At 39.0% G+C, this 23,383-nt stretch overlaps 1 pseudogene; it reads right to left on the bottom strand.

The window, feature by feature from the left end:
• Positions 1-22,187: 22,187 nt before the first annotated feature.
• LOC144333650 (uncharacterized) lies at positions 22,188-22,834 on the bottom strand (annotated as a pseudogene).
• Positions 22,835-23,383: the final 549 nt, after the last annotated feature.

Raw genomic sequence — 23,383 nt, 5'->3', positions numbered from 1 at the left:
GAAGGGCGTGAACCCGGGAGGTGGAGCTTGCAGTGCAGCCAAGATCGCGCCACTGCACTCCAGCCTGGGGGACAGAGCGAGACAAAAAACAAAACAAAACAAAACAAAAAAAACAGAAGAAAAACTTCAAATCAACAACTTAACAATGCATCTTAAAGAACTAGGAAAAAATACAGAGCAAACTTAACTAAAAAAATAGAAAAAAATGAAATAATAAATATTAGAGCAGAAAAAAATGAAATTGAAACTAAAATAATGCAAAAGATCAATAAAATGAAACATTGTGCTTTTGTTTTGTTTTGTTTTGTTTTTGAGATGGAGTCTTGCTCTGTCGCCCAGGCTGGAGTGCTGTGGTACAATCTCGGCTCACTGCAACCTCCGCCTCCAGGGTTCAAGAGATTCTCCTGCCTCAGCCTCCCAAGTACCTGGGACTACAGGCGTGTACTCCCACACCTGGCTAATTTTTTATATTTTTAGTAGAAACGGGGTTTCACTGCATTAGCCAGGATAGTCTCAATCTCCTGACCTTATGTTCTGCCTGCCTCGGCCTCCCAAAGTGCTGGGATTATAGGTGTGAGCCACCATGCCCGGCCACATTGTGTTTAAAAAACAAACAAACAAAAACCTGACAAACCTTTAGCCCAACTGACTAAGAAGAAAAGAGAGAAGACCCAAATAAATAAAGTCAGAGATGAAAAAGGAGACAACTGTTAATGCAGGAATTCAAAGGATTATAAAAGATTACTATGAGCAACCATATGCCAGTAAGTTGGAAAACCTAGAAGAAATGGATCAATTCCTAGACACATACAACCTATCAAGATCGAACCATGAAGAAATCCAAAACCTGAACAGACCAGTACAAGTAATGAGACAGAAACCATCATGAAAAGTCTTCCAGCAAAGAAAAGCCTGGAACTCAATGGCTTCACTGTTATATTTCACCAAACATTTAAAGAAGAGCTAATAACAATCCTACTCAAACAATTCCAAAAAATATAAGAGAATGGAATACTTCCACACTCATTCTATGAGGCCAATATTAGCCTGATACCAAGACCAGACAAAGACATAACAAACAAAAATAAAGGAAGAAAACTACAGGCCAATATCTGTTACGAGCATTGATGCAAAAATCCTCAACAAAACACTAGCAAATCAAATTCAACAACACATTAAAAAAGATCGTTCATCATGACCAAGTGAGATTTATCCCAGGGATGCAAAGATGGTTCAACATATGCAAGTCAATCAGTGTGGTCATATCAACAGAATGAAGGACAAAAGTCATATGATTATCTCAATTGATGCTGAAAAAGCATTTGATAAAATTCAACATCCCTCTATGACAAAAAAAAAAAAAAAAAAAAGAAACCCTCAAATAACTGGGCATAGAAGGAGCATACCTCAACATAAAAAAGTCGTATATACAACACACCCACAGCTAGTGTCATACTGAATGGGGAAAAACTTAAAGCCTTTCCTCAAAGATCTGGAACATGACAAGGATGCCCACTTTCAACACTGTTATTCAATATAGTACTGGAAGTCTTAGCTAGGGCAATCACAAAAGAGTAAGAAATAAAGAGCATGCAAATTGGAATGGAAGATGTCGAATTATTCTTGTTTGTAGATGACATGATCTTATATCTGAAAAAAAAAAAACCCTAAAGACTCCACCAAAAAAACTGTTAGAACTGATGAACAAATTCAGCAAAGCTGCAGGATACAAAATCAACATGCAAAAATCAGTAGCATTTCTATATGCCAACAGCAAACAATCTGAAAAAGAAATCAAGAAACTAATCTCATTTACAATAACTACAAATGAAATATAATACCTAGGAATTAACCAAAGAAGCAAAAGATCTCTACAATGAAAACTATAAAACATTGATAAAAGAAATTGAAGAGGACACCAAAAATGGAAAGATATTCCATGTTCATAGATTGGAAGAATCAATGTTGTTAAAATGTCCACATCACCCAAAGCAATTTGTAGATTCAATGCAACCCCTATCAAAAAACAATGAAATTCTTCACAGAAATAGAAAAACCAATCCTAAAATGTATATGAAACCATAAAAGACCCAGACTAGACAGAGCTATCCTGAGCTAAAAGAACAGAACTGGAGGAATCACATTACTTGACTTCAAATTATACTACAGAGCTATAGTAACCAAAACAGCATGGTACTGGCATAAAAATAGACACATAGAACAATAGAAAAGAATAAAGAACCTAGAGATAAATCTACATATCTACAGTCAACTCATTTTCAACAAAGGTGCCAGTAACATACACTGGAGAAAGGACAGTCTCTCCAATATATGGTTCCGGGAAAACTGGATATCCACATCCAGAAGAATGAAACTAGACCTTTATCTATTGCCATATACATAAATCATATCAAAATCAATTAAAGATTTAAATCTAAGACCTCAAACTATGAAACTACTACAAGAAGACATTGGGAAAACTCTTCAGGACATTGGAATGGGCAAAGATTTCTTGAGTAATACTCCACAAGCACAGACAACCAAAGCAAAAATGGACAAATAGGATCACATGAAGTTAAAAAGCTTCTGCACAGCAAAGGAAACAATCAAAAAAATGAATGAAGTGACAACCCACAGAATGGGAGAAAGAATTTGCAAACTATCCATCTGACAAGGGATTAATAACCAGAATATATAAGGAGCACAAACAATAGGAAAAAAATCTAATAATCTGACTAAAAGATAGGCAAGAAATCTGAATAGATATTTCTCAAAAGAAGACATAAAAATGGCAATTAGCTATATAAAAAGGTGCTCAACATCACCAATCACCAGAGAACTGCAGATCAAAACTACAATGAGATATCATCTCACCCCCGTTAAAATGGCTTATATCCAAAAGACAGGCAATAACGAATGCTGGCAAGAATGTGGAGAAGAGAACTCTCATACACTCTTGGTGGGAATGTAAATTAATGCAGCCACTATGGAGAACAGTTTGGAGGTTCCTCAAAAAACTAAAAATAGAGCTATGATCCAGCAATCCCATTGTTAGGTATATAACCCAAAGAAAGGAAATCAGTATATCAAAGAGATATCTGCAGTCCTATGTTTATTGCAGCACTATTCAGAGTAGCCAAGATTTGGAAGCAACCCAATTATCCATCAGAAGACAAATGGATAAAGAAAATGTGGTACATATACACAATGAAATGTTATTCAGCCATAAAAAAGAATGAGATCCTGTCATTTGCAACAACATGGATGGAACTGTAAGTTGTTATGTTAATTAAAATAAGTCAGACACAGAAAGAAAAACTTTGCATGTTTTTACTTTTGTGGGAGCTGAAAAAAATTACAGTAATTGAACTTATGGAGATGGAGAATAGATGGATGGTTGCCAAAGTCTGGGAATCATATTGGTGGCAGGGGGGCAGGTAGAGTGGGGATGGTTAATGGATACAAAAATATAGTTAGAATAAACAAGATCTAGTATTTGATAGCACAACAGGGTGACTATAGTCAACCACAATTTACTATACAGTTTTAAAGAAAAGAGTATAATTGGATTGTTTGTAACCCAACGAAAGGATAAGTGCTTAAGGTGTTGGATAACCCACTTACCCTGATGTGATTATTACACATTGTATGCCTGTATCAAAATACCTCATGTACCCCATAAATACATACATCTATTATGTACCCACAAAACTTCTTTTTAAAGTTAAACTATAAACCAAATTCTTCCAATGATTAGCTTGGCCTACTCCTAGGAATGAGTGAAAATAGCCAGGCTGTGAGTCTACAAGCAAGATGGAGTCAGCCATGTTAGATTTGTCTCACTGTCATAATCTTTGCAAAGGTGGTTTTAAGGTTAAAGGGAAGAGGTACCTTCAAATCCTTTGAGACTTGGTATAAATTAACACAAACATTTTAGAGGGCAAGTTGGCAATATATATACTATATCAGCTGCTGTCCAATCAGGCATTTCAGACAGAGCCGGCTTAATATGGGATTGATGATATTGAGGCATATGCTGGAGTTTTATATTTTGGCTCTCTGACTCATACCCTTTAATACTGCCTTTCTATATACAGGGGCTTGGGAGCCTGTAAACTGCATTTCTCAGACCACTTTCCTGCTGGGCTCCAGTTAAGCAGTTTAGTAGGAGAGTAACTAGAAGGGAGGAGGAAGGAAGGAGTCATGTTGGTTAGAAAATTGTTGGAAGAGCTGGGGGAACCAAAGTAGGAAGATGATGCTATTACCTAGAGGCCATTAATTGCAGGAAGCTAACTCTACCCCTTGGGCTGGAGAAGTGAAAGGGAGAAGGCGATATTACACAGAGCCCACAAGCTCCAGCAGAAGGAGGCCAGGAGACCATAATCTTGTTGATGTTTCTGACCTTGTTGCTGCAGGAGTTTGTAATCATTTGTAGTTGTCTCCCATAGTGCACATGAAGCCAGAAACAGGAAAAGCATGACTTCTCCCTTCCTCCTCTTCTGATTTCCCTCCACTAGCACTGCTTAACTGGAATCCAGCAGAAAAGTGGTCTGGGAAATGTAGTTTTGCAGGCTCCCAGCCTCCCATTTACAGGAGAGTATAAAAGGGTAAGTATGAGTCTGAGAGCCAAAACGTAAAACTCCAGCAATGCATAAATAAAATATAAATGTTTATATTATTAAAACAATTTTTCTATAAAAATGTTTAACAAGTAGCAAAACAAGAAGATTTTGCACAGACATTTGTAATGATGTCATACTCCTTAAATGATGTTGGCTATTTCTGATTTTCGTTCTCTCCTGGTCCCCTTGTGGTTTGGTGGCACCTTGCAACTAGATCTGACCAATGAGTTCAGAAGTGGCATGTGTCATTTCTAGGATGCATTTAATTGCCAATGTGAATCTTTCCAGAGCTATCTTTTACCTCTGGCACAGTGTCTAAAAACATTTGAGATGGCGACTGTTCTGTTAGTCTCGGTCCCAATGTGACTGTGATGTGCAAATGTTTCTTGCTAATTCAATACATGAGTGAAAAATAAGTCTGTAATTTTAAAGCACGGAGATTTGAGGGTTGTTTGTTTTAATAACATAGATTAGCCAAGTCTGACTTACACACATTGAATAATTTATGAGAGCAAACAATTACCAACAACCCATGTGTACAAAAATATGAGAAAGTAAAAGAAATTACTATGCATCCACAGTATGGAATATGTCCTTGGCAGGGAGAAATGCTTTTGAAAAATATTAAATTAGATAAAGAACCCCTCACCATAAAAAATTACATGAAAACATAGAATATAAAACAAAATACAGTCATGCGCCACATAACATTTCAGTCAACAAGGGATGGAATATATGACAGTGGTCCCATAAGAGTATAATGGAGCTGGAAAACTCCTATTGCCTAGTGACATGGTAACTAGCATAAAGTCATAGAGCAATGAGCTTATGGTGGTCCTTCAAGAAATATTCCAGCAAAAGGCATTGTTATCATAGGAGATGACAACTCCATGAGTGATATTGCCCCGAAGACTTTCCAATAGGAAAAGATGCGGAGGTGGAAGACAGTGATATTGATGATCCTGACCCTGTATAGGCCTAGGCTAATGTGTGTGTTTGTGTCTTAGTTTTTAGCAAAAAAATTTTAAAAGTAAAAGAAAGTAAAAATTTTTTAAGTAGAAAAATATTGTAGAATAAATATATAACGAAATTATTTTTGCACAGTCATACAATGTATCATGTTTTAAGCAAGGTGTTATTACAAAAGAGCCAAAAGGTTAAAAAAAAAATTAAAAGTTCATAAAGTAAATTTATTGTTCAGGAAAAAATACTCTTTTTGTAAATTTAGTATAGCCAAAGTGTATAGTGCTTATAAAATCTATAGTATTGTATAGCAATGTCCTAGGCCCTCGCACTCACTCACCACTCACTCCTGGACTCACCCAGAGAACTTCCAGTCCTGCAAGCTCCATTCATGGTAAGTGCCCTATACAGGTGTACCATTTTTTAATCTTTTATACTGTATTTTCACTATGCCTTTTCTATGTTTAGATATGTTTAGATACACAAGTATTTACCATTGTGTTACAACTGCCTGCAGTATTCAGTACATTAACATGCTGTGCCAGTTTGTAGCCCAGGAGCAATAGGGTATCCCGTGCCTAGGTGTGTAGTAGGCCATACCATCTAGGTTTGGGTAAGTACACTCAATGAAATTGCCTTATGATGCATTTTTCAGAACATATCTCTATCATCAAGCAACATATGACTGGATATTAAATGAGATCAATACATGAGATTATATACAAAGTGTTTTGTGCAGTAAGTGCTCAATGGTGTTAGTTATTATTGTATAATCGGGAACATGTAAATAGCATTGTACTGGGCTTTGCATTCTGGCTGAACAGCACAGTGGCTTGGTATGTTCCTATGGCTGTGGCATCAGGCAATGCTGTGGTCCCTCATGACACCTGTTGGCATAACTAGCTAGCATCTGACCTGGACTTCCCTTTTGTTATTGGGGCATGAGATACTGGGACATGAGAAGCTGGGGTTTTCAGCTAAATGGGGTTTTCAGCTAAATCCCTGCAGAACCCATTGGTACCCATCTAACAGAGCCTTTGAGGCTGCAAGTTGCAGGCAGGGATGTGGGAAGGTCACTGTCTCAGGCCTATTCTCTGGCTTGCCCTGAGGACTGTGGCTTATGCTGCAGATGCCACAGTTGCTGTCATGGATTTAGCCTCCCCAACAGCTGATGGAGGGACCAGGTGGTGCGACCTGGAAGTGTGGGGGAGTAATGCCCTGTGAAGCTAACTTTAATCAATTGGAAATAGAAGCCAGAGGCTAATTCTTCTGCCTTACACCCCCAGAAGGGAGCTGTAATAGTTGCATACTATCTCTCTGAAGACATCCTGTGAGACCGGGCAATCAACTGCACTTGTTCACCAAGCCATGGTCCGCTTAATCACCCACTTTTTAAAATATATGCTCTCCTTTCTCCTTTGCCTCCCTCCTGCTTCATGGGATGACATTTCCAATAAAGTATTTTAAGGTATAGCCTCAGGCATTGTTTTCTAGGGAATGGGCCTGACTTCATCCATTAGGTCCTAAGCCTAATGACCCTAAGCTTTAAAGGAATACCTGAGGCTGGGTAATTTATAAATAAGAGGTTTATTTGGCTCACTGCTCTGCAGACTGTACAAGAAGCATGACTCCAGCATCCGCTTCAAGTGAGGGCTTCAGGCCGCTTCCACTTATGGTGAAAGAAGAAGGAAAGCTGGCATGTGCAGAGATCACATGGGAAGAGAGCAAGAGAGAGAGGCAAGAGAGGTGCCAGGCCCATTTCAACAACCAGGTCATGCAGGAAGTGAGTAAGAGTAAGAGTGAGAACTCACTTACTCTGGCAAGACTGGCACCAAGCCATTCATAAGGACCCAAACACCTCCCACCAGGCCCCACCTCCAACATTGGGAATGAAATTTCAACATGAGACTTGGTAGGGCCAAACAAACCATATTCAAACCCTACTAGGGCCTAAGACAGTTTTTCAGTTTTTTGGGTTTTGTCTTTTTTTTTTTTTTTTTTTTTTTGACAGAGTCTCACTCTGTTGCCCAGGCTGGAGAGCAGTGGTGCGATCTTGGCTCACTGCAGCCTCCACTTCCCGGATACAAGTGATTCTCATGCCTCAGCCTCCCAAGTAGCTGGGATTACAGGCACCCGCCACCACAGCCAGCTAATTTTTTTGTTCTTTTTTTAGTAGAGACAGTGTTTTGCCATGTTGGCTAGTCTGGTCTCAAACTCTCGACCTCAGGTGATCCGCCTGCCTCGGCCTCCCAAAGTTCTGGGGATTACAGGCGTGAGTCACTGTGCCTGGCTAAGACAGTTATTTATACTTCCATAGATATCTCATGGTTCCAAGTATAAGAGCAACACTCCTACAGCAGTTCTCCTGTTCCTGTCCCCACCTTCCTCCTAGCAGCACGTAGCAATGTCTTCCTCTACCATCACCCCAAGTGTTGTCCAGGAAGAAACAGAAGTGACAATAAGACACAGAACATACAGTGGAGATTTAGTGCCACAATTGTTTAAATCTTAGCAAAGCTGTCAGAAATTTAGATCATTCTTGTAGAAAACCAAGGGAATGAATACAGCAGCAACATTCCACTTTCCAAGAGATGACAACAGATGTGAGGCTTGATAATGCAAGCATGTATAGCTTTTCTAACACTTTTCCATAGGAGGATTTCATCACCGTGTGCTGCAACTATCACAGAAAGTTTATTGCTTCTTTCTTCTAAATTTGACCTAACTCTCTGCTCCCCCATTCACCTACTTCTACCTGCGGGACCCAGACAAGCTCTTCTGTGGTTGGCTTCTGACCCACACAAACCTGTAAACGCCCAGAAACAGCGATCGGCCAAGTCTACTTGGCATGGAGCTGTGCTTCAGTTCCCCTAGGTCCCTGGCTGGCTACCTTGAGCTTCAGAACTTCAGACAGTGCCTTGGCCTGAGCCTCCTCTGGAGTGGAGCCTTTCTGGGGTTGTGGAGCCAGGCTCCTGGCTTCTTATGACTCCTGACACTTGGGTGTCCTGTTACCTGTGAGTCATCTTGCTTGTTGACTCTTGGCCTGCTTTCACTTCCTGACAACTGAGCTTGTGCTGGTAACTCTCACCCTTCAGGCACTGACCCTTGGCCTATGGCAGACACTCCTGGCCCCAACTTCTTGCCTTGACTAGTAAGTAACCCCTAGCTGTCCATTCCTTGGAGCATAAAATCTGATCACTCATTTTAAAGACTCCACATCTCTCTCTTGCTCACACTAAATAATACTAGTATTTTTAAATGTTAAAATCTAATTACCAGTGGTCTCATACTTGATGAAAGCAGGAGCCAAAAGGAGTTAGACAAAATGTGATCATGAAAGTGAAAAGAGGGCTCTATTACGATAACAACTTCTCTTTATAAAAATATAGTAAAATGGTAATAGTTTACAGAGCACCTACTATGTGCCAGGTACTAGTCTAGGAGTTTTACAACTATTATCTCATTAAATCATCAAAATAGTCCTATAAGGACTTTATCTCCATCTTATAAAAAAAGTAAGGGGTATCCATTCCATTTCATGACCTCTGCATATTGTACAACAGTCATTCAATACCTTGAATTCTCTCATCAGTTCTATTAACTTTTTCATAACAAAGATAGTGACTTAATCATACATATTAACTTTAATGTGACCTTAATACCTTTGGTTATTGGTCATCTTCCAAGCCAAGATAAGTCCTGAGGTTTATAACAACCCGTAAGTATAATTTAGCATTGTGTATCAAAATCTAAAATGATCATTCCTTTTCCTCTCAAAATTTTACTTCTAAAAATATATACAGTAAGTTCTCATACTAGATAAATGTATGTATAAGAGTGTTATTATCTTGTAGTTTATAGCATCAAAAAACTGGGGAGAGGCTGGGTACAGTGGCTCACCCTGTTATCCCAGCACTTTGGGAAGCTGAGGCAGGTAGATCGCTTGAGAACAAGAATTTGAGACCAGCCTGGGTAACATTGCAACATCCCGTCTCTACTAAAATTACCAAAAAAACAAAAAACAAAAAAAAGCAAGTGTGGTGGCACACGCGTGTAGTCCCAGCAACTCAGGAGGCTGAGTTGTGAGAATCGCCTGAGCCCAGAAAGTTGAGGCTGCAGTGAGCAGCAGTGATCATGCCACTGCTCTTCAGCCTGGGCGACAGAATGAAACCTTGTGTCAGAAAACAACAACAACAACAAAAAAACTGGGAACAAACTTGACTATCCATCCATCTGCAGAAGATTCATTAACTCAGTAAAGGCACATTCATACAATGGCAGGCTACATACTACAAATCCATTTAAGAGGAGCAGGTAGATCTGTATGAACTAACATGGAAACATGTCCAAGATATGATGTTGAATGAAAAAAATAAAGTTACAGATTCCTTTCTTCCAAAAAAGATATAAAGTACATAATTTATCAATTTATAATACACAATTTATACAATGTCTGAAACACTAACTTATTAATGTTAGTGATTTCTCGGGGGCATGAGACCAGTAATAGAGGCAGCAGCAGCAGGAGTACCGTGCTTTTGCTTTCTATGTTCTATACAACAGTATTTTTTTCTATTTTAGAAGCATGTGTGACTTTCATAAGAAGAAACATTCAATATATTGATTTCCACTTTAAAATTTAAAAATCCATGGAGGTCGAAGATTCCATTTACTTACCTGTTACCCCAGTGAACAGAGGTTGACTGTCTTCCTGAGAGCTTTAGGCCTTGTCCCACGTGAAAGGTACAAAAATCCACTATTCTAATTCTTTGGTCATTAGATGCCAATGTGGTGTTACTTGAATTCAACCTTTTACACCTAAGTAGCTGCATTTTAATTTTGTTACTATGTAAGAATCCTGGTATATTGTCAGTTACATATTTTTTATTTCTCTTTGTTTTATTACATAATTTTATTTTTATATCAAGGTGATATGTGTTTAGAAAGCATATTGTGACGTTCTTGTTACATAGAAAAGCATACTGAATTCCATGGGTTACCTCACATAAACCCAGTTAGATCAGACGCTAGTGTCTGTGGTGTCTGTGCTTGCTTGCTCCTTTTTTTTTTTTTTGACACAGGGTCTCCCTCAGTCGCCCAGACTGGAGTTCAGTGGTGCGATCTCCACTTCACCACAAACTCACCGCAAACTCACCACAAACTCCGCCTCCCAGGCTCAAGCGATTCTTGAGCCTCAGCCTCCGGAGTAGCTGGAATTACAGGTATGCGCCACTACTGCCTGGCTAATTTTTGTATTTTTACTAGAGACAGGGTTTCCCCATGTTGGCCAGGCTGGTCTCAAACTCAGGAGTCAACTCAGAGCTGAGATGATCCACCCGCCTTGGCCTCCCAAAGTGCTGAGTTGAGACCAGCCTGGCCAACATGGGGACTTGATGTGTAAAAAGGATCAAATGTGGAAAGATTTAACTGGGAAGAAAATGCATATCTCATGAATTCAGCTTTGTTATCCATCTTGTAATTACCCAAAGATTTCCTGTCATTAATTGGAACTTAATTCACATCTGGGTCCCAAGTTGTTAAAAGAAACTTTAAGTTATCTAAACTTTGGCATATCAACTTGATACATTATTCCTGGTATTTCTAGACCTAGAATGTCAGCCTTGTTTTGGGAAAACTCCTTCTGCCTTCTTAGATATAGTCTTCTCATTATAGAGATAGTGAAGAGTGTTATTATTATTATTGCATATATTTATATACTACCTTACATTTAGGATGTGCTTTCACTGGTGCACACAAATTCAAAGCTCACAGAAACCCAATTTTCCTGAGAATTCTTTTCTAACCCCACTACCAAGGAAATCCATAAGGCAGCCCTTTGCATGAACCTGAAGACAACGTTAAGGTGAAATGGTTATATGTTTATTTTCAGAAAATAGTGTGAAATAAGTAGATTACTCTTCCAGTGTCTCTATAGTTGAAATGTCATTGGAAAAATAATACACAATGGAAGATAATGAATATTCAAACAATAAACAATGGAAGATAACAAATAATAAATTCATCAAAGCAAAAAAAGGGTGTAAAAGGATGTTTTATCAATCCCGCTTTCCCTCTAGTATTGAAGCTAAGAAAGTGTCGAACCTGCAAGACATTAGAGAATCCTGTACCAACACACCCTTCCAAAGGTGCCTACTAAAGAAACAGTTTCACCCAACCAAAAGATGACTGGGGAAATACTAGCAAGGAACCAGTGGTGAGCACAAACATACTTAGATGTAGGACTAAAATGAATTTGGAGATAAGGGTTGGAAAATGTTATGCAAGTGCTATTTTATGCTCTGCTGTTGTAGTAACACATTTAACAAACTATGGGAGAAAAAGGGGAGAAAGTGGATCACAGACCAAAATGTAAAAGTTAAAGCAATAAAGCATTTAGAAGCGAACATAATAATATGTCTTAGTGACTTGGGGGTTGGCAAAATCTCCTTAGGTCACTGGAAGCAATAATAAAAACATCTTTAAATGATTAATTAAACATCAAATTTAAAATGTCTGCTTATCAAAAGATACTGTTATAAAAATGAATAAGCAAGCCACAGACTAGAAGAAAATATTTGCAAAGTATATATCTGGCAAACTGCTAGTAGGTAGCATATTAGAACAAATCAACAAATAAACTAAAAACTCAACAATAAAATTAACAACCTAATTTTAAAATCGGAAAAAATCTAATACATACTCCATAAAATAAGATATATAAATAACCAACAAGCAAATGAAAAGTGTTTAACATCATTAATCATTGGGGAAATAAAAATTTAAATCACAATAAGGTACTACTACACATCTACCAGAATGACTAAAATTTAAAAAAATTGACAACACCAAAAGTTAGCAAGGATATGGAAAAACCAGCACCCTTATACATTGTTGGTGTGGATATGACACGGTACAACCAGTTGGAGAAATGGTCTCAAAATTTCTTACAAGCTAAGCGTATCTGCTATGACCCAGTAATGCTATTGCTAGGTATTGACCAAATAAAAATAAAAAAATAGTTTACAAAACTACTTATGTAAGAATGTTCATAGAAGCTTTATTCATAATAGCCCCAAATTGGAAATAGTCTAACTGCCATACATTTTTATCCTTAATAAATAGGACTAAATTACTGACGCAAGCAACTACATGGATGAATCTCAACATTATGCTAGGCTGGGCGCTAGTCTGTAATCCCCTTGCTTTGGAAGGCTGAGGCAGGAAGATTGCTTGAGGCCGGAAGTTCAACACCAACTTGGGCAACATAGCAAGATCCCATCCTTACAAAAAATTTTGAAAAAAAAACGTAGCCAGGCACGTTGCTGTGCACCTGTAATCCTAGCTCCTTGGAAAGCTGAAGCAGGAGGGTCACTCGAGCCCAGGAGTTCAAGGCTGCAGTGAGCAATGAGTGCACCATTGCATTCCAGCCTGAACAACACAGCAAGGGCCTGTCTCTTAAAAAAAAAAAAAAAAAAATTAAGTTATGCTGAGTAAAAGCAGCCTTACACAAAAAGGATGATATAATGTTTGATTTGATTTCTATGAATTTCTAAAGCAGATAAAAATTTATGGTAGAAAAAATTAGAAGCTTACCTCTGGGGAAATGGGAATTAAATAGCGAGGACCATGAGGGTACTTTCTGGTGGTGCTATATGTTGTTAGAGGTTTCGGTTACACAGGCATATCCATTCTTCAAAACTAGCAAAGGTGTACTTAAGGTTTGGGTACTTTACAGTATGTAAATTTTACATTAAAATACTTTAAACAAATAATAAACTCTAGTTAATAATATGCATCCTGAAATTTGAGGGTAAAAATGTACTAATGTTAGAAATTTACTTTGAAATACACCAAAAATGAGATCGATTAACATATGGATAGAAGGATGGATATATGGATAACTATACCTAAAGCAAGGGCTGGATAGTAACATGCTAATGATACTAGCTAGGTGGTGGGTATATAGGTGTTCACTGTAAATTCTTTCGACTTTGCTGTAGGTTTGGAAATTTTCATAATAAAATGTTGGAGGAAAAAGAGGCAAGAGAATGGCGTAAGTAGAATAAGAACATAAGTTGTATCATAATAAGCAGAAGGACAGAGTCAGAGGATATCATGTATTGCTGACAAACGGAATTGTAGAAGTGTAAAAGTACAAAGATAAACACTATGAAATATAATATTATTGACTAAAGATGGAAAGTCAGGGAGAGATGAGAGAAGAAAGACACAAGTCAATTTTGTTTTGCTCGCAGTACAAAACCACTGGACATTTTCTAAGGAGAGACAAAATTACCAGTATTTGTAGGATGTATTAATAATGAAAGAAATGAGATCAAACAGAGTTTATATCAACAAATGTAGATAGGCTTAAACTAACTGAAGATTAAAACGGATTTCAACATTATGCTTTGTACAAAAGACTTGCCTGAAACCGAGTGATCCAGAAAGGTTAAAAATAAAAGGTTAGGAAAAGTTGTGCCAGTCAAAAGTAAGCAAAAATAAAGCAAGGATCAAGTCTTTGATGTCAGACAAGGTAGAAATCAAACCAAAAAGCATTAAGCAAAGCAAAGAGGATACTGTATAACTGTACTTTTCAATTCAGTAGCCACTAGTCACCTGTGACTCCTGAACATTAGAAACGTGGTTAATGTGATAAACTACATTTTAAATTTTATTTAATTAAATTAATTTAAGTGGCACAGAGAAAACTTCCATTATCCCAGAAAGCTCTATTGGGTAATGCCTCTTTATAATGTTTAAGACTCCAATTCACAATGAATATATGGCAGTTATAAATATCTATGCCTGAAATAACATAGCATCTACTTTCATAAAATAGAAATGATGGAAAGATGCAAACTCGTATAATAAAAGATTTTAAAATCAAATCTCTCCACACAAGACAAAGCAAGTGGAAAGATCCAGTGCTCAAAGTCTGAAATTGAAAAAAATGTAAGTTGTAGGAGGACACAGTGGGCTATTCATTTTTTATGTCCATAAAGTATCTCTAAATAGTTTCTCCTCTCCAAGCACAATTTGAAGGCCTTGAAAATATTTGGTGGCCATGTGCAGTGGCTCACGCCTGTAATCCCAGCACTTTGGGAAGCCAAGGCGGGTGGATCATCTGAGGTCAGGAGTTCGAGTCCAGCCCGACCAACATGGTGAAACCCCATCTCTACTAAAAATACAAAAAAAAAGAAAAATTTAGCTGGCCATGGTGGTGGGCTCCTGTAGTTCCAGTTACCCAGGAGGCTGAGGCAGGAGAGTTGCTTGAACCCGGGAGGCAGAGGTTGCAGTGAGCCAAGATTGCACCACTGCACTCCATTCCAGCCTAGGTGACAAAGCGAGACTGTTTCAAAAAAAAAAAAGAAAGAAAGAAAAGATTTTGTGATGGTACTCTATAACTTTTCAGTGTTTCTAATGACTATGGGTTGCTGTAAGATAAGTCATGCGTGTGCATGTAACTGCCCTAAAGACATTGGCGTCATAAGTGAACTAACCTTCAGAGTTGTGGTGAGAATACAATTAATGGGAATTTTTGAAGTGTTCTGAATTTTTAGGAAGAAAGTCATTGCATAAGCATTTCTTTTTTTTGTCTTTTAACAGAGTACATTGGTCCCCAAGGAAAAAACCATCTTGGTCCCGCTTCAACTATTCACCCTAATTAAGTCCGTCAACCCTCTGGTCCACTAGTGGAACAATGCTCCTGACTCAGCTGTTGTTTCCTCTGAGGAAAGCTATTTCCAAAACATTTCTTGAGACTTCCTGTTGGAAGCCTATAGCCTGGCGACCTGGGGAATTATCTAAATTTTTGGCACTTTAGTGGGAGCCAGGCAGAAGAAGGAGGCATCATATTGGTCTTCGCTATCTATTAAAGACCCGTCGATAACCCACACACTTTGCCTTCCCAGCAAGTGCAGGGACAAATGTAAGGCAGAATGGTTCACCAGGGAAACAGGTATAGAGCTGGAGGGAACCCCACCAAAGCCAGAAAAGCTCCCTCTACTTCCCTTCCTGATAATGACCAGGTCCCTTACAAATATTGTTCCAACACTCTAAAGCCACAAGGTAGTTTTCTTCCATCAATAGGTGTTATAGTAACCGTCCCCATCAATTCCAAATGTCTGTAAGCATGTATAGGGCCCAGGATTGCTTACAGAAGGCTTCTCCCACTCTTACAATGATATTTTCTATGCATCATAAATTAAGGTCTTTATTTTCAAGGGTTTGACAAGAAGGGGTTTGATGAGTCTGCCTATCAGGTGTTACAGGTTACCTGTGTAGCCACAGGTAGAGTCTGGCCAACAGAAAACCTGGTCAAGTACGTTCACAACTAGCTTGTGTCACAGATGCTGTTTACTCCTTTCAACTTACCTATCATAATCTTTCCTTTAAAATTCCGTATCTCGCTATTGACCACATGATCCATAAAGATAGGAGCAACTAGGGTTAGAGCAGAGGCCTTCAAAAGAAGCACTGAAAACATCCCCATGGCCTGAAAGTACTTGTCCATGCTGAAGATCACTGAATGTTCTGTCTATCCTTATCTCCGGAAGCTGTATGTTAACCATCAGTCAGCTGTGTGATCAATGAGGTTTTCTCAGTTAGGAGACGGTCAGCTTCTAGGTCTTGATAAGCCAGTTTCAGCTGTAGTTAGTGATGATGAGGTTGCTCTTGCTAGGCGAGAAATGAAAACACAATACCCATTCTGAGGAGCTTTCCTCATGAGCAATGTATTTGCCAACACCCAGGTCGCACTATAACTTGATGATCTCCCTGTGGCATACATTAGAGGAGAAGGTCACATTTAGCATATCTTTGGCTTGACTGCCAAAGTAGCGTGAAATCTCAGAAGTGGTGGGTCTCATGACCCAAATGTGCCATCTGGGAGGATGACCATATCAGTTGGTGTGAACCCTCAGGGCCATGTTGTCTATAAAATGCTATAGACGACATCTGGGAGTCAGGAGATCTGCAGTTCTGCATAAGGCAGCCTTTGCGGAGGATTTTTTGTTCGCTCACATAGGGTGTGGACTAGGGAACTAGTTCACCAGGGAAGTTGAAGCTGTTTTGCTTAAGGAAACAAAAGTAAAAGCCTAAAGCTGTTTTGCTATTCAACTCTTTGTGATGGGAACAAGTAAGCAGTCTGTATACAGATGCTCCTTGACTTATGGTGGAGGTATGTCTTAGTAAACCTATAAGCGGAAAATATTGTAAGTCAAAAATGCCTTCAATATACCTAACTTACTGAACATCATAGCTTAGCCTAGCCTACCTCTAACATGCTCAGCAAACTTACATTAGCTTATGGCTGGGCAAAATCATCTAACACAAAGCCCATAAAATGTTGTGTTTCTTATGTCACTTATTAAATACCATGCCGAAAGGGAAAAGCAGAATGGTGGCATGAAGTATGATTGTTGAATGTGTATCACTTTCATACCATTGTAAAGTTGAACCATTATAAATTAGAGACTATCCGTATACTGGTAAAGTATGCATCAAATGAACATGAAGTTCAACTTGAGGCTAAAAGAAGCCTCATACACCCAGTCTGAAGGATGAGTTAGCCTTGGTAATGCTGGCTGAATAGGCCCACTGGAGGGAGGCCCTATTTGGATTCACTGTATTTATATGTATATAGGTGTTTGGTTCTATTCCTTCTCTCAGAGAAGGTACTTCATTGACTTCACTGGTGAAGCTCAACAGAGTCTTCACAATGTGCAGGGTATGAAGAATTCCATTTTATACCTCTGTGTCCAATTCTCTGAGATATACCCTGTCTTTTTCCCCTTCCTGTCAGTCCCGTGCTCAGCAGGTTGTGCTCTGGAATTCAGGGTGTGGTTCAAGGTCAGGTTAGTTTTTTACCCAAAGTCACAGAGCATAAAATTGGCCATCACATAGTAAAGGTCTCAAAACCAATGCCTAGACATAGCCTCAAATTCATCTGCCAATCTGAGTGGATAGATAAAGAAATGCAGAGTGCCAATTTTTCATTCATTCATTCAAGAAGTACTCACTGATAGTCATGTATATGCTGGGCACTGTTCAAGAAGTTCACGTCTTGAATGAAGTGAATCCTGAACTTCTTGAATGGTGCCCAGCAGGTACTATGAAGGAAAAAAGAATACTTGTCCTTTGTAAGATCTGCATTTGGCAAGGAACTGACAATGACCAAGAAACATAGGAGTAAGCAATGGAAAGCAAGCTATGAAGTGTGCCAGAATCAGAGCAGGCACCTGCAGCACGTTGACATACCAGCTTGCACGGGCACGATGAGAGTATTTATGGAGCCTGAAGTTGGACAACAAAGCCAGTCAGCTTAGAGCTTATCTTTGTCCAGATTTTTCCATTTGTACAACAGGAATAATGATATCTGTTTTCAGATGCTTTGAATTCCAGGTATGAAAAATAAGCCCTGATGTGAATGCAAAATTGTTCTCATTCCAGCGTGAAAGTTCTCTGGGCTTTTTGATCTTGTCACATTTCAAAAGCTGTGTGCTCCTGCAGAATGACCCCCTGGGCTCCAATCAGGAGATCCACGGTTCTGATTGTGCTCTGCCACCAGACACGTAACCTTAGGCAAGTTGCTTAATCTCCTGAAACCTGTCTCTTCACCTGTAAAATGACTGAGTTGGATCAGGTGATCTTTAAGCTTAAATTTTTTTCTGATGTCCTGTTCAATTCAAAGAAAGGTCATCTCCTAAACCAGTTTCACCACTATAAATGCTACTCATAGGAAAATTTCCTTGTTGTGGTGTAGACCAGAACTAATTTTTATTCATGTAACACAACATTTTTATTCTTGTTTCATTGACTAAAAATAAATTTTTCCTACTCAGTTTTTTTCCCTGTGTTTTTAATTTGCAAAGTTTTTAAACCCCTGTAGCCATCATCTGTGGCAATTTGGTGGCTCGTAGGAGCTTTTTTTTCTTACTCCAAATCAATGTTCTTGATGTTGCTTATGTGATTATGACAACATATCAATAATATGGAGTAGCTAACATTTATCAAGTGTTAACTATAGCCAGGCACAAAGCATCTTGTGATCATCACAGCAACTCTAAGAGATGTAGTATTATCATCTTTGTCTTACAAGAGAAACAGATACATTGAGGGACTAAGAGTTTCCCAAAGTTACACAGCTAGTGAGAGCTGTGCTGGTATTGTCTGACTCGAGTCCAAATTCATGGCTTCTATTTCAAATTAGCTCAGCTGGTATAGAGATGCAATGGGGAGGAGGGGAGGAGAGAAAGGGAGGGAGGGAGGGAAGGAGGGAGGGGGAAAAAAAAGAAAAGATTAAATTCAGGGAAAAAATTGTTTATATTCTATTTTAAAATAATTGTAAATCTAAATAATTGTACTTAGTCCCATGGAAAATGTACAGTATTACAATTTAGAGTATCTGCTTTATTGAAAACTAGAGACTAATGAGAAAAATAATGCTTCCTAGTTTAGCTATTATAGTATTACTATCTGGGCCTATTTAGGAAGTTGCAGAATGGAGGCAGCTTTCCAACTTTTATTCTGAAATTAGATCCTGGGGCCTATGGCAAGGGTAGGGCAGACAGCATATGGCCCAAGGTCAAAGACTGCCTAGGACTAACCCAAAAGTATGCCTCAACAGAGGTAAAAACTAATTCACAAATTCCATAACAATAAATGGCGACTGTGAGCATATGACTGACCCATTCTATTTTCAAGTAAGGTCAAGTCAGAAAGCTGAATTTAGGACAACTAAGAGCCAATAATATTCTTGGCTGGAAAGCCTGCCATTCATCAACAGAATCACATGTCTACAGAGCTCTCTGGCTTACCTAAATTCATGACCATTTTGGGAAAGGTATGATGTCTTCCTAAAGCCTCAGCTTTGCTCATCAAGTTCTGGTGCCCACACCAGGATTTTCAGGCAGTTGTTCCTCTGGAGAGGTAACATTTGTTCTGTTGGAGATGGCCTTTAGCACTAGCACAGCTGTTGTCAAGAGGTCTTTGCACTCAATCACATCTATTGACAATCTGCAGCCTGCTAGGTCATGGACTGAATGCTTCATCAAGGTTATTTATGAGTCACTATGACTTCAGGGTTTTTTTGTTTCATGCAAAGATCAGAAGTACAAAAATAGCTTTATTTAATCAGAAAGTGCTAGAAAATAAATGTCTTGTACATTCTTCCCGTGGTTATGGTTTCCAGTTCCTTTTCTTCAATTAATTATGTAAGTATACTCAATTTCAGGGATCTTATTTTCCCCCAAATCATTCATGTGGTAACAAGGGAATAGAGAAGGCTTCATGAGCAAGTACATTGATGTTCCACAAAAGCTTCTGAAACATGTACATCGAGTAGACACCAGTCTGCATCTCGTTTCTTTTAACACTTGCTTACCTAAAATAAGAAAGGAATATTTTTCAATCAAAGCTATGGGGTGTTGTTGTTGTTGTTGTTGTTTTTAAAATATCTTTTTTAAACCATCTTAACCATTTCTAAGTGTATTGTACAGTGCACATTGTTGTGCAAAGAATCTCCAGAAATTTTCATATTGCATATCTGAAACTCTATACCCATTAAACAGTAACTTTTCTTTTTCCCCTCCCACTAGCCCCTGGTAACCACTATTCTACTTTCTGTTTCTAAGAGTTTGACTACTTTAGATTCCTCATATAAATGGAATCATGCAGCGTTTGTCTTTTTGTGACTGGCTTATGTCACTTAGCAAAACATCCTCAAGGTTCATCCATGTTGTAGCACATGGCAGGATTTGCTTCTTTTTTAAAGCTGAATAATATTCCATTGTATGTATAGACCACATTTCATTTATCCATTCATCCGCTGATGGACATTTAGGTTGCTTCCACCTCCTGGCTATCTTTAATAACACTGCAATGAACATGGGTATGCAAATAAATCTTTGAGATACTGTTTTCAATTCTTTTGGATATGTACCCAGAAGTGGGATTGCTAGATCATGTGATAATCCTATTTGGAATTTTTGAGGAACCTCCATACTATTTTCCATAGCTGTTGCACCATTTTATATTTGCGCAAGCAATGCATACAGTTCCAATTTTCCCATATCCTTGCCAACACTTGTTATTGTCTGTGTTTTGTAAAATAATGGCCGTCTTAATGAGTGAGGTATATTTTTTCACTGTCTTTTATAAAGAGCAAAATAATAACCAAGCAAACAATTTCAAGTAATTTAATTAAATGTTCTCAATTCAAATCAATCATCTAACACTATTGTCTTTCTGGCATGAATTTATTCTTTGTTTTATCCAAAAATTAGTCAATATACACAAAACTTCTGATGCAGTAATTCAACCTTTAGGTATACGTTCAACATAAATGAGTACTTATGTCCACCTAAAGACATGTATAAGAATGTTCACAGAGCTTTACTCACAATAGCCCAAAACTGAAGACTACCAAAGTCCAGAGACGGTACAACAGATAAATAAATTGAAGTATACTTACACAATAGAATACCAAACAGCAGTGAAAAATAAAAAAAGAACTTCTGCTATATGTGACAACTTGGATGAATTTTATATACATGATATTGAGTAGGCCAGGCCAGATGCGGTGGCAGGCACCTGTAATCCCAGCACTTTGGGAGGCCAAGGTGGGTGGATCGCTTAAGCCTAGGAGTTTGAGACTATCCTGGGCAATAAAGCGAAACCTTGTCTCTACAAAAAATACACACAAAAATTAGCTGGGTGTGGTGACACATGCCTCTAGTTTCAGATGCTTGGGAGCCTGAGGTGGGAGTAGCAACCAAGCCTGGGTGGTTGAGGCTGCAGTTAGCCGTGATTGCACCACTGCACTCCAGCCTGAGTGATAGAGTGAGACCTTGTCTCAGGAAAAAAAAAAAAAAAAAAAAAATTGAGTAAAAGAAGCCAGATACAAAAGAGTACAATGACCCCTTGGTATCTGCACATGATTGATGATTGGTTCCAGGACTGCCCCGGTACTAAAATCTGAGGATGCTCAAGTCTCTCATATGAAATGGCATAGGGTTTGCATACGCACACCCTCTCAGTACACTTTAAATCATCTCTAGATTACTTATAATACTTAATACAATATAAACGCTGTGTAAATAGTTATTAGACTGTCTTTTTTAGTGAATAATGATAAGGGGAAAAGTCTGTACATGTTTAGTGCCGATGTAATTTTTTTTTTCAAATATTTTTATCCCATGGTTGACTGAATCCATAGATGGGTAACCCATGGATACGAAGGGCCAACAGTACATACTATATGATTCCATTTGTAAAGTTCAAAAACAGGCAAAACTATGGAGATAGAGCTTAATATGATTCCCATTGGTGGGGTATTGACTAGTAGGGAGCAGAAAGGATTATTTGGTATGCTGTAAATGTGTTATATGTTGATCAAGATAGTAGTTGCATGAGTATATATATAAATAAAACCTCATTAAGCTGCACAGGGTATTTGAATCTGTACATTTTCTTTTATATAACTATCAATAAAGTAAGAGATTAAAGATTAGTCTTAGCAAGAGAACCTATTTTGCCTTCATAAAATACCCTCCTCTTTGTTTTTTTAAGAGAAACAAATAACTTAAAAAAAAAAATCCACTAGTGAGTGAGTTTGGGGAATGTTGGAGAGGGAAAAAAAATTCCAAACTTAGTATTGAAGGGAACTTTAAAAAATGGCAGAGATCTCTGCCCGGCCGCCCCACCGTCTGGGAAGTGAGGAGCACCTCTGCCCGGCCGCCGCCCCGTCTGGGAAGTGAGGAGCACCTCTGCCCAGCCGCCGCCCCGTCTGGGAAGTGAGGAGCACCTCTGCCCAGCCGCCCCACCGTCTGGGAAGTGAGGAGAGCCTCTGCCCAGCCGCCGCCCCGTCTGGGAAGTGAGGAGCACCTCTGCCCAGCCGCCGCCCCGTCTGGGAAGTGAGGAGCACCTCTGCCCAGTCGCCGCCCCGTCTGGGAAGTGAGGAGCACCTCTGCCCAGCCGCCGCCCCGTCTGGGAAGTGAGGAGCACCTCTGCCCAGCCGCCGCCCCGTCTGGGAAGTGAGGAGCACCTCTGCCCAGCCGCCGCCCCGTCTGGGAAGTGAGGAGCACCTCTGCCCAGCCGCCGCCCCGTCTGGGAAGTGAGGAGCACCTCTGCCCAGCCGCCACCCCACTGTCTGGGAAGTGAAGAGCAGCTCTGCCGGGCCACTTGCAACCCTCCAAGTGTGAAGTGACAGCTTGTGTGTGATCTTTCTGCTCTCCCCAAGTTTGCATTTTCGACATTAAAGTTTACTTTTTAATTAAAACTTTTAAATTGGAGAATAAAAAAAATGGCAGAGAAATGGAAGAATGGAGACAAAATAAGCTTTATTTACCCTGTACCTAAGCCACTCCCTAGAAGTAATTTAGAAAAGTAAGTTAACTTGGAGGGTACTCATAGACATTTAATCTTCTATGGTGTCCTCAGCACTTAAATGTGTTAAGTTTTAAATACTAAACTTTATCACGCAGTTGTCATTCACAACGATTAATTGAGCGTGCACTTTGAGCTTAGCTTTGTTTGTATGCAGTTGTTGCCTTGCATTGTTAGGCATAGTGTTACATTTGTTTGTGTTCATTCCCATTGCAACAAAGCAATCCAATGATGGAAACAGAGGACTGAAAATCAAGCCATCCCTGAAAGATTAGTGTTGTACATAACTCAGTTCTAAATAGAGTTCTGTCAATTCTTCAATATTAAAAGCAAGTACTGCTTCATGAAGTCATCCTGATTTATAGCCAAGGCCCTTTATTAGCAATTATAACATGGCTATGTCTAGATTT

This window comes from Macaca mulatta, chromosome 13 (genome assembly GCF_049350105.2).
Source record: "Macaca mulatta isolate MMU2019108-1 chromosome 13, T2T-MMU8v2.0, whole genome shotgun sequence".
NCBI classification, from domain to species: Eukaryota; Metazoa; Chordata; class Mammalia; order Primates; family Cercopithecidae; genus Macaca; species Macaca mulatta.
The sequence above is the reverse complement of the archived record's forward strand: the minus strand, read 5'-3'. Positions and strand labels throughout refer to the sequence as shown.